The sequence below is a fragment of the Procambarus clarkii genome, chromosome 26 (genome assembly GCF_040958095.1).
Source record: "Procambarus clarkii isolate CNS0578487 chromosome 26, FALCON_Pclarkii_2.0, whole genome shotgun sequence".
Classification (NCBI taxonomy): Eukaryota; Metazoa; Arthropoda; class Malacostraca; order Decapoda; family Cambaridae; genus Procambarus; species Procambarus clarkii.
In genome coordinates, this window is record NC_091175.1 from 34,952,933 (window position 1) to 34,962,621 (window position 9,689).

Here is a 9,689-nt window from a genome sequence, read left to right on the forward strand (position 1 = left end):
GGAATCCGTCAAGACTACTACTGGCCAGGTATGGTAAATAGCGTCAAACAGCACGTCAAACAGTGTCATACATGTCAGATGGCAGGTAAACCGAACATCTCTATTCCCAGAGGGCCACTGATTCCCATACAGGTGCCTGCGGAACCTTTCCACAGACTGTGTTGGTCCTTTACCTCGGACCAGTTCAGGTAACGCCTGTATCTTAACCATCCTGTGTCCTACCACCAGATTCCCCATAGCAGTTCCAGTAAAGAACATTACGGCTGCTACGGTTGTGAAGCACTTATTGAAGATCTTCACCCAGTATGGATTTCCAAGGGAGGTTCAGAGCGACTGTGGCACCAACTTCACCAGTGATCTCTTCAAGAGGACACTGGAGGAGTTCAACATCAAATAGGTATTGTCCAGCCCCTATCATCCTGCTTCACAGGGTTCTCTTGAGCGTAGTCATCAGACTATTAAAGCACTCCTGAAGAAGTTTTGTAATGAGACCTCTAAGGATTGGGATAAGCAAATTGACCTAATATTATGTATATATAGAAGTCTTCCCAATGAGTCCCTAGGAGTATCTCCTTATGAGATGCTCTACGGACGTAAGTGCCGTACTCCCCTCAAGGCTTTCAAAGACTCTCTACGTGATGCCACCTTCAGTGAGCATCAGAATGTGCCCCAGTTTCTTCAAAACCTACAACACATTCCAGAGAGAGTCCACAGTTTTGCCCAAGATAATCTATTGAAAGCACAGGAGAGGATGAAGACTCATTATGACCAGACCAGCAAAGTAAGAAAATTTAAGCCGGGAGACTTCGTACTTGCTTATTTTCCTATCCCAGGTTCTTCTTTACAAAACAGGTTTTCAGGACCCTACTGCATCAAGGAGTGCAGAAACAACCATAACTACGTTCTAAAGACTCCAAATAGGCGGCGGAAGACCCAGCTGTGCCACGTCAACCTCCTGAAGCTATATAACGGTACTCCTCCCACTGTCTTGACATTATACTCTTCCTTTAAAGAACCATACATCCACAGTGAGACCTTCCCTGCTTCTCCTCCCGAAAGCACTGACACTGAGTCAGCACTTCCAAATTCAGAAATCCTTACTGATCTTCCCAACTATTTTCAGGACAATCATAGTGCACCTCTCGTCAAGATCTTCAAAGAACATCAGGAGTTGTTCCGAGATGACCCCCAAGAGTGTAATGTTACCCAGCACGACATCCAACTGCTCCCCGACACCCGGCCGATTCGTCATCCCTTCTACCGAATCAGCCCTAGCAAGAAGGAAGTCATGCGTGCTGAGGTGCAGTACCTCTTGGATCATGGACTGGCTACACCTTGTGAGTCCCCCTGGGCCTCACCCTGTATCTTGGTGCCAAAACCCCAAGGTAAGGTGAGACTTTGCACTGACTACCGTAAGTTAAATAATGTGACTGTCAAGGATGCATACCCCTTGCCAAGGATAGATGACATTCTTGACGCCATTGGTAATGCCCAGTACTTGTCCCAAGTGGACTTGCTTAAGGGGTATTACCAAGTGTGTTTAACGGAGCGAGCCAAAGAAATATCTGCCTTTATCACTCCTTTTGGACTTTTCAGATATGAATGCCTTCCTTTCGGACTATGTAATGCCCCGGCCACCTTTCAGAGAGCTGTCAACCGTGTCATCCAGGGCTTGGATAACACGTACGCCTATTTGGATGATATCGTCGTAGCATCCAACACCTGGAGTGAACATCTGCTCCAGCTGCGACGACTGTTCGCCAAGCTCTTGACAGCCGGCCTCACCATCAGCCTGGGCAAGTCCACCTTCGCGAAAGGTAAAGTGCGTTATCTGGGTCATGTAATTGGGAGTGGCAGCCTAGCTCCGTTAGACTCACACAAGCCATCCAGCATTATCCACAGCCTACCACCAGGAAGCAGCTCCTGCGCTTCCTTGGTCTTGCCTCCTACTACCGTAGGTTTGTGAGAAATTTCAGTACAGTCGCCACGCCTTTAATCATTTTAACCAGTCCCAAGCAACGGTATAATTGGACCATGCAGCAAACCGTTGCTTTCGAACAACTCAAATTCCTCCTCTGTTCTAATCCCATTCTCGCCTCGCCAGATATCACCAAGCCTTTCGTCCTTCATGTCGACGCCAGTGGTACCGGCATTGGTGGTGTCCTGATGCAGCAACGAAGCGAGGAGATTCTACCTGTCAGCTACTACAGCTACAAATTGAAACCCCACCAGAGGAACTACAGCACTATTGAAAAGGAGCTACTATCTATCGTCCTGAATCTCCAGCACTTTGCTCCATACCTACAAGGTGCCAGGTCTACCACCATCTTCTCAGACCACAACCCTCTCCGCTTCTTACATCAAGCCCAATTCACTAACCAGCCTCTTCTACGATGGACTTTATATCTACAAGATTTCAACCTGGAGATCCGCTATATCAAGAGTTCTGACAACATCATAGCCGACGCCCTCTCCAGAGTTTATGAAGTAGAAGCAACTCCACCTATTACTCCACCACATGACGACGTACTTCTTCCAGAACCGCAGGCTTCGGGGGAGAGTTGTGATGATAATCTCTTTCAAGAGAGATTGAGCCTGCTCTTCCCTACAAAGTACGTAAATATACAAGATAATATAGAAGATACGTCTAGCAAGTATCGCCAAACGTTTTGCCCAGAGAGCAAATCGTACCCAGCACACAATGACACCTGCTAGCTACCACCGAAGTAACCAGCAAACTGCTCGTCCTTTGCCTGCCTGTCGCTGATTGGCTGGTGTCCTGTCGCACCTGCCCTCCGCCCTCCACCACAAGTCAATGTCTGGGCTGCAGTGCTCCAGTATCGTCAGAATATCTCAGTGCTCCTTGCAGTTGACATCTCTCGCTGGTAGACTAAGCCTTGGCTTTCGTGTACTAAGGGAGGTGGCAGCACGAAGCCAATATTCCAGCTCCATTAATATTTATTTTGCTATCACTGTAACTCACTTGTCTTAACGTAACTTTTCATTTGCCAGTGATTATTCATATTATTTTGTTTGTTGACTTATATTTTTATGTGCTTAACTTTATTCATGTCTTGTTTTTCTAAAGTAATTAAAATTTCATTGTTAATTTACTTGTGTTTTGTGTGTCTTCCCATTACCTTACCACAGACGAAAGTTCCAGCTTTTCTCTTTTTTTTCTATAATGTGATGAGGCCCTGCCCCTAGCTTTTGAAACAGCCGAACACCAACGCTTTACCGTCACAGTATACAATTGGGACAAAAACAGTGCAGGATAATGTAAAAGGAGCAAGGTATGGCTGCAAAATATAGCACTAGGTGATTTATTACTGACTGTTCAAGAAACAAATCCCATTGTCATATTTGCATTAATTTGCAATAGCCATTTGCAGACTTGGCTACAGGTGATGCTGGGAGTTAATGGACCCAATAGTTTATGAATGTCATTAATTTTGTTTCATAAATGTAATGAAAGTTAATGAAACTGTCGAACAAAGGCTCCGCTCTAACATTAGTTAAGAACATAAGAATGAAGGTAAATGTTGAAGGCCTATTGGCCCATACAACCCAGATCCTTTTTATAACAAACCATATGGTCAGCAGAAGGAAGAAGCTAAGGAGAGAACTTACCGTTAAATAATTCTTCCATATATTCTAACCTGTTTATCGTTAACTCCTGCTCCACCCGTTTCTTGAGGTTCTTCAACATAACATATCGATGCAAGGACGTATTTCTGCGCCTGAGTTTGGAATTTTTGGCGGTGGAGAGCTTCAGAATTGTATTTTGCTCTCTCATCTGAATCTTGCGGGGTGAGAAGTAACTCTTCTCAAATGGATTAGTCTTTGCCATGGTTACAACAACGGACGAGTGTAAACAAACAGCACGACCAGGAAAGAACTGGGGAAGCAAGTGAGGGTCTGAGTTGGTTCGGCGCTTTATGAGCTAAATCATATCAGGTGATGTCTGGTGACATGGAGTTTTTGCCTAGAATATGAAATAAATGGATATATCACTGAGCCACTACAGCTCGCAATAGCCCGTACTATGATAAATTTTGTCACAGTAGTCGATTGTGAGACAACATCAACATGCTATTGATGGAAAATATCTCAACACAAACAACCACTCACATCTTCACAAATGGATCATTAGAGCAAGAATGAGATTCTGTTTGTGCAACAGTTAAGAACATAAGAAGGTGACTGCAGAAGGCCTATTGGCCCATACAAGGCAACTGCTATTTATAACCACCCAATCCCACTCATATACATGTCTATCCCACTCTTGAAACAATTGAAGGACCCCACCTCCACCACAGTAGGCGGTAATTGGTTCTACAAATCAACAACTCTGTTACCGAACCAGTTTTTACACATGTCTATTATAAATCTAATCTTATCCAATTTATACTCATTGTTTCGTGTTATGTCTTGTGTTGATACTTTTAATACTACTATTAATATCCCCATATGTTTTGCGGTAATAGGGTCCACAAATTGACAGTCCTGTTACAGAATCTGTATTTACCCAGAACATTCCCATATCTATAGTTATCCAGTTTATATTCATTGTTTTGAGTTTTATTATGCGTTGATACTTTTAATACCCTATTAATATCCCTCTTTGTTCATATGAACATTCCTATGTTCATATGAATGTCCATTCATATGAACATAGGAATGAAGGTAAAAGCAGATGGCCTATTTGCAGATGGCATCGCTGTCGAAGAAGTTCCTATTTATATACACCCAACCCCATTCACATCTATATAAAAACCTACGCTTGAAACAATCAAGAGATCCTTCAACTGTTATGCTATGCGGTAATTTGCCCTTCGAATTGTGTACACTGTTACCAAACCAACATTTACCGAGGCCATTTCTAAATTTAAACTTTTCAAATGTATACCATTTGTTCATGTTTTGCCTTGTGTTCATCAAATTGTGACTGGTTCAGGACGGACCGGAACTTCGTCGTTCCATCACTTTCTAGTGTGAGGTTCAGTCAACATATTTCAACCAAGTTTTTGTGACTCCTCGTCTGTGTGTGTTGAGACTTTTAGTACCCTATTATTAACCCCTTTGCTATGTCCAATAGCCCACTTGTACATCCCTATCATGTCAACCCTAATTCTTCGCCTTTCCATATAATGTAATTTAAGCTTCGTCAGTCTTTTTTACAATGGCAGATATCTAATTTGCGAGAATACCTTCGTCATCCTACGCTGGACACGTTCTAGTAAATTAATATCCATTCCATAGTGTGTTGACATGATCTGAACTGCATAATCTACAGGGGGTCTAACAGTAGTAATATATAGCTGAAGAACAACACCAGGTTTCTTATTACTAAGGCTACGATTAATTATTCCTAGTGTCCTATTTGACTTTTTACTAATATTTTTGTATTGATTTTTTGGTTTTTAATTCTTGCTAATTATATCTCTTATATCCCCCTGATCCCTTTCGCAACTCGCCTGCGCAATCGCAACGAATACCAGAAAATTTATTAATTGTATACAATTGGGACAAAAACAGTGCAGGATAATGTAAATGGAGCAAGGTATGGCTGCAAAATATAGCACTAGCAGATTTATTACTGACTGTTCGAGAAACAAATCCCATTGTCATATTTGCATTAATTTGCAATAGCCATTTGCAGACATGGCTACAGGTGATGCTGGGAGGTTATGGACCCAATAGTTTACGAATGTCATTAATTTTGTTTCATAAATGTCATGAAAGTTAATGAATCTGTCAAACAAAGGCTCCGCTATTACATTAGTTAAGAACATAAGAATGAAGGTAAATGTTGAAGGCCTTTTTATAAAGATCCTTTTTATAACAAACCATTTGGTCAGCAGGAGGAAGAAGCAAAGGGGAGAACTTACCGTTAAATAATTCTTCCATATATTCTAACCTGTTTCTCGTTAACTCCTCCTCCACCCGTTTCCTGAGGTTCTTCAACATAACATATCGATGCAAGGACATACTCCTGCGCCTGAGTTTCGAAATTTTGGCGGTGCTTCTGAACTTCAGAATTGTATTTTGCTCTCTCATTTGAATCTTGCGGGGTGAGAAGTAACTCTTCTCAAATGGATTAGTCTTTGCCATGGTTACAACAACGGACAAGCGTAAACAAACAGCACGACCAGGAAAGAACTGGGGAAGCAAGAGAGGGTCTGAAATGGTTCGGCGCCTTATGAGCTAAATCATATCAGGTGAAGTCTGGTGACATGGAGTTTTTGCCTAGTACCTGAAATAAATGGATATATCACTGAGCCACTACAGCATGCAACCCAGCAAACACAAATCATCAAGAAAACGTTTGTCTATCTCTTCCCATAGGTGTGGGAATGATTTGCATTGAGAATGATGCAGGAGAGCCTTTGAGAAACTTTTAATAAAAAAATCTAAACACAAATGTTTTATAATAAATAGTTTTTTACAACTATTTTGTTCCTAAAGTATTACAAATAGTTTTTACATGTTTATATATAAAATTTATGGTGTTTTTTTGTAAAATTCATTCATAAATTGTGAATGATATTTATTGGCTGAGTGAAGCGTTCAAAATCCATTTAGTTATAATAAGATCAGAAAAAAGTAGTTTTCCAAATTTTCTAAAAATCGCTCTTTTTAACACAATTTGACTTCTTATGCATCACTAAACACTAATATCATGTTTAAATATATAATTAATGTATTATTCCCTAAAATAATTTATATAAATTATAAAAGTTGCTTGAAAGTGGTGTGAAAGAATCTGAAAACGTTTTGTTGTCTTATATTGCATGGCGTGTTCTTATTAACTATGTCTCAACTGCACAGTTTATCAAATAAGAAGATTAACATTCATCAACTCTTAAAATCTTATATGTTATCTTGCTGGTGCAAAATGGATGAATCTTTAGGAACAGCTAGTATCTATATGACAAATGGTGTTTTCCCTAACTCAAACAATGTAGGGTTTATTATTCTACACATATTTCTATTGACTCTTAGATGTTTACATTCTCTGAAGTATAATTGTGAAGGCTGTGCCCATCACTCTCAACACAGATTCTTAAACTCCTCTCTGCAGGTTCATCTATATAATTAGTTTCCATTCTGAATCTCCATGGACATTTGTATCCAAAATGAAACCAATGTGGTTTCCTACAGCGCCTTCAGCCAGCACATTTGCTCATTCATTTCCACAGATTCCAACATAGTAGAGGATTTACAGAAATTTGGATATTCTTATTGTTATATATTTTAAAAATATGAATGCAGTTCCATATGATAAGACAAATACATGAGTTTATGATAATTTCGTTTTCTGTGATATAACATGGATATGCTCTCTTTTCTTTAAACTGCATACTAAACTAAATCACGTTCGAAAGTATATATATTGCTTTTTAAGAATTAAGCTCCACCACTGACTGCCAATTAAGTGTTCACATCAACAGAGTTGATGTATAAATGGTCAACGCTCAACAGAGTTAGTATAAATAGGGTTAAGTCAGAGTTGGAAAATGTTGTAGGTTGAGTACCTCAAGGCTCTGTCCTGGGACCTCTGTTGTTTATAATACTCAAATCGAATCAAATGTTTATTTAGGTAAGGTACATACATACATACAAGAGATTTTACAAAGAGTAATGAGTTTATAGATAGGGCTAGTACATACAATGCCTAAAGCCACTATTACGCAAAGCGTTTCGGGCATGAAAAACTAAAATGACTAAAGATTAATACTAATTGAGCATAAAGAATAAAAAGAGTTCAGAACAAATAAAAAAAGAGATAAAAAGGGGGGAACATGGCTGAAAGCAGCACAAATACAATTCGGTCGACAAACAGCGTCATTTAAAAAAAAAAACAGACAGTGCTAAATACTGTATATATTTATTTATTTATTTATTTATTTATATATATACAAGAAGGTGCAATGGGTTTGTGAGAATACATTGGATAGTACAGTATTTACATTCTTGTAAAGCCACTAGTACGCGCAGCGTTTCGGGCAGGTCCTTAATCTAGCAGATAATTTTAAGTAGGTAATTTCTATCAGAATTGATAAATGATAAAGATACATTGCAAGAGAAAAATGAGATGAGAGAGCTTAGTAAGTATATTAAAGCACATTGTTATATTAAAGCTCTGATTGATTACATTGACAGCTTGATTAGTAATTTAAACAAGATTAATAGACACCATACAGCAGATTGACAGCATATATAAGACAGCAATGATCACAATGGTAAAGATGTTCAGATTGGGTACATAAAAATTGGGAGACTGGGTAGCAAAAGATACAGATAAACAAGATTTATAAACACCATACAGCAGATTGGCAGCACATATAAGAAGACAGCAATGAACACAATGGTAAAGATGTTCAAATTGGGAACATAAAGGTTGGGAGATTGGGTAGCAATAGATACAGTGCAATTTTAAGGCAAAAAGTGAAAAACTATGAAGATGAAATTAGGTACTTTTTAGTATTGATTTTGAATGATGTAAAAGTTGGACAGCTTTTCAATTCAGTAGGGAGTGAGTTCCATAAACTGGGTCCCTTTATTTGCATAGAGTGTTTACACAGATTAAGTTTAACTCTGGGGATATCAAAGAGATATTTATTTCTGGTGTGGTGATAATGGGTCCTATTACATCTGTCCAGGAAGAGTTTCAGACAAGGATTTGTATTTAAGAACAGGGTTTTGTAAATTCAGTTGACACAAATAAATAAATAAATGTTTATTTAGGTAAGGTACATACATAAAGAGATTTTACAAAGTTTGTTGGATTAATAGATAGAGCTAGTACATACAATGCCTAAAGCCACTATTACGCAAAGCGTTTCGGGCAGGAAAAACATTAATGACTAAAGCTTAATACTAATGGGTAAAAAGAATAAAATGTGTTGAGAATAAATAAAAATAGAGGTAAAAGAGGGAGGAACATGGCTGAAAAAGCAGCACAAATACAATTACAAATTATTACAGACAATTACATTCAAACAGCGTTGTTTTGAAAAAACAAACAAAAAACATACATGGGTTGACAACAGAGGGGTAAGGTAGGTTACAGGGAATTTATTAGGTAGTGCTTCGTTTTTATCTTAAACTGGTTGAGAGAGGTACTGTCTTTAACATGGTTGGGAAGATCATTCCACATTCTGGGTCCCTTGATTTGAAGAGCATTTCTAGTTTGATTAAGTCGTACTCTAGGAATATCAAAACTGCATTTATTTCTGGTGTGGTGCTCATGGGTTCTGTTACAACCTTCAATGAATCTTTTGAGGTCAGGATTGGTATTACAGTTCAGCGTTTTATATATGTATAATACACATGAGAGAATGTGCAGTGACTTAATATCTAACATATTCAGATATTTGAGTAGGGGTACCGAGTGATGTCTGGGGCAAGAGAATTTATGGAGTGAGATTATGTTATCACGTTTAGGGAGTTAAACAAGGGGGCTGTGTGTTGTCTGAAAGCAGAATTTGATATTATTCTGATAGCAGATTTTTGCTGGGTGATGATGGACTTGAGGTGGTTTGCAGTGGTTGAACCCCATGCACAGATACCATAGTTGAGATAGGGATAGATTAGTGCATAATATAGAGAGATGAGAGCAGAGTTAGGTACATAATATCTGATTTTGAAGAGCATACCAACTGTTTTAGAGACTTTCTTAGTTA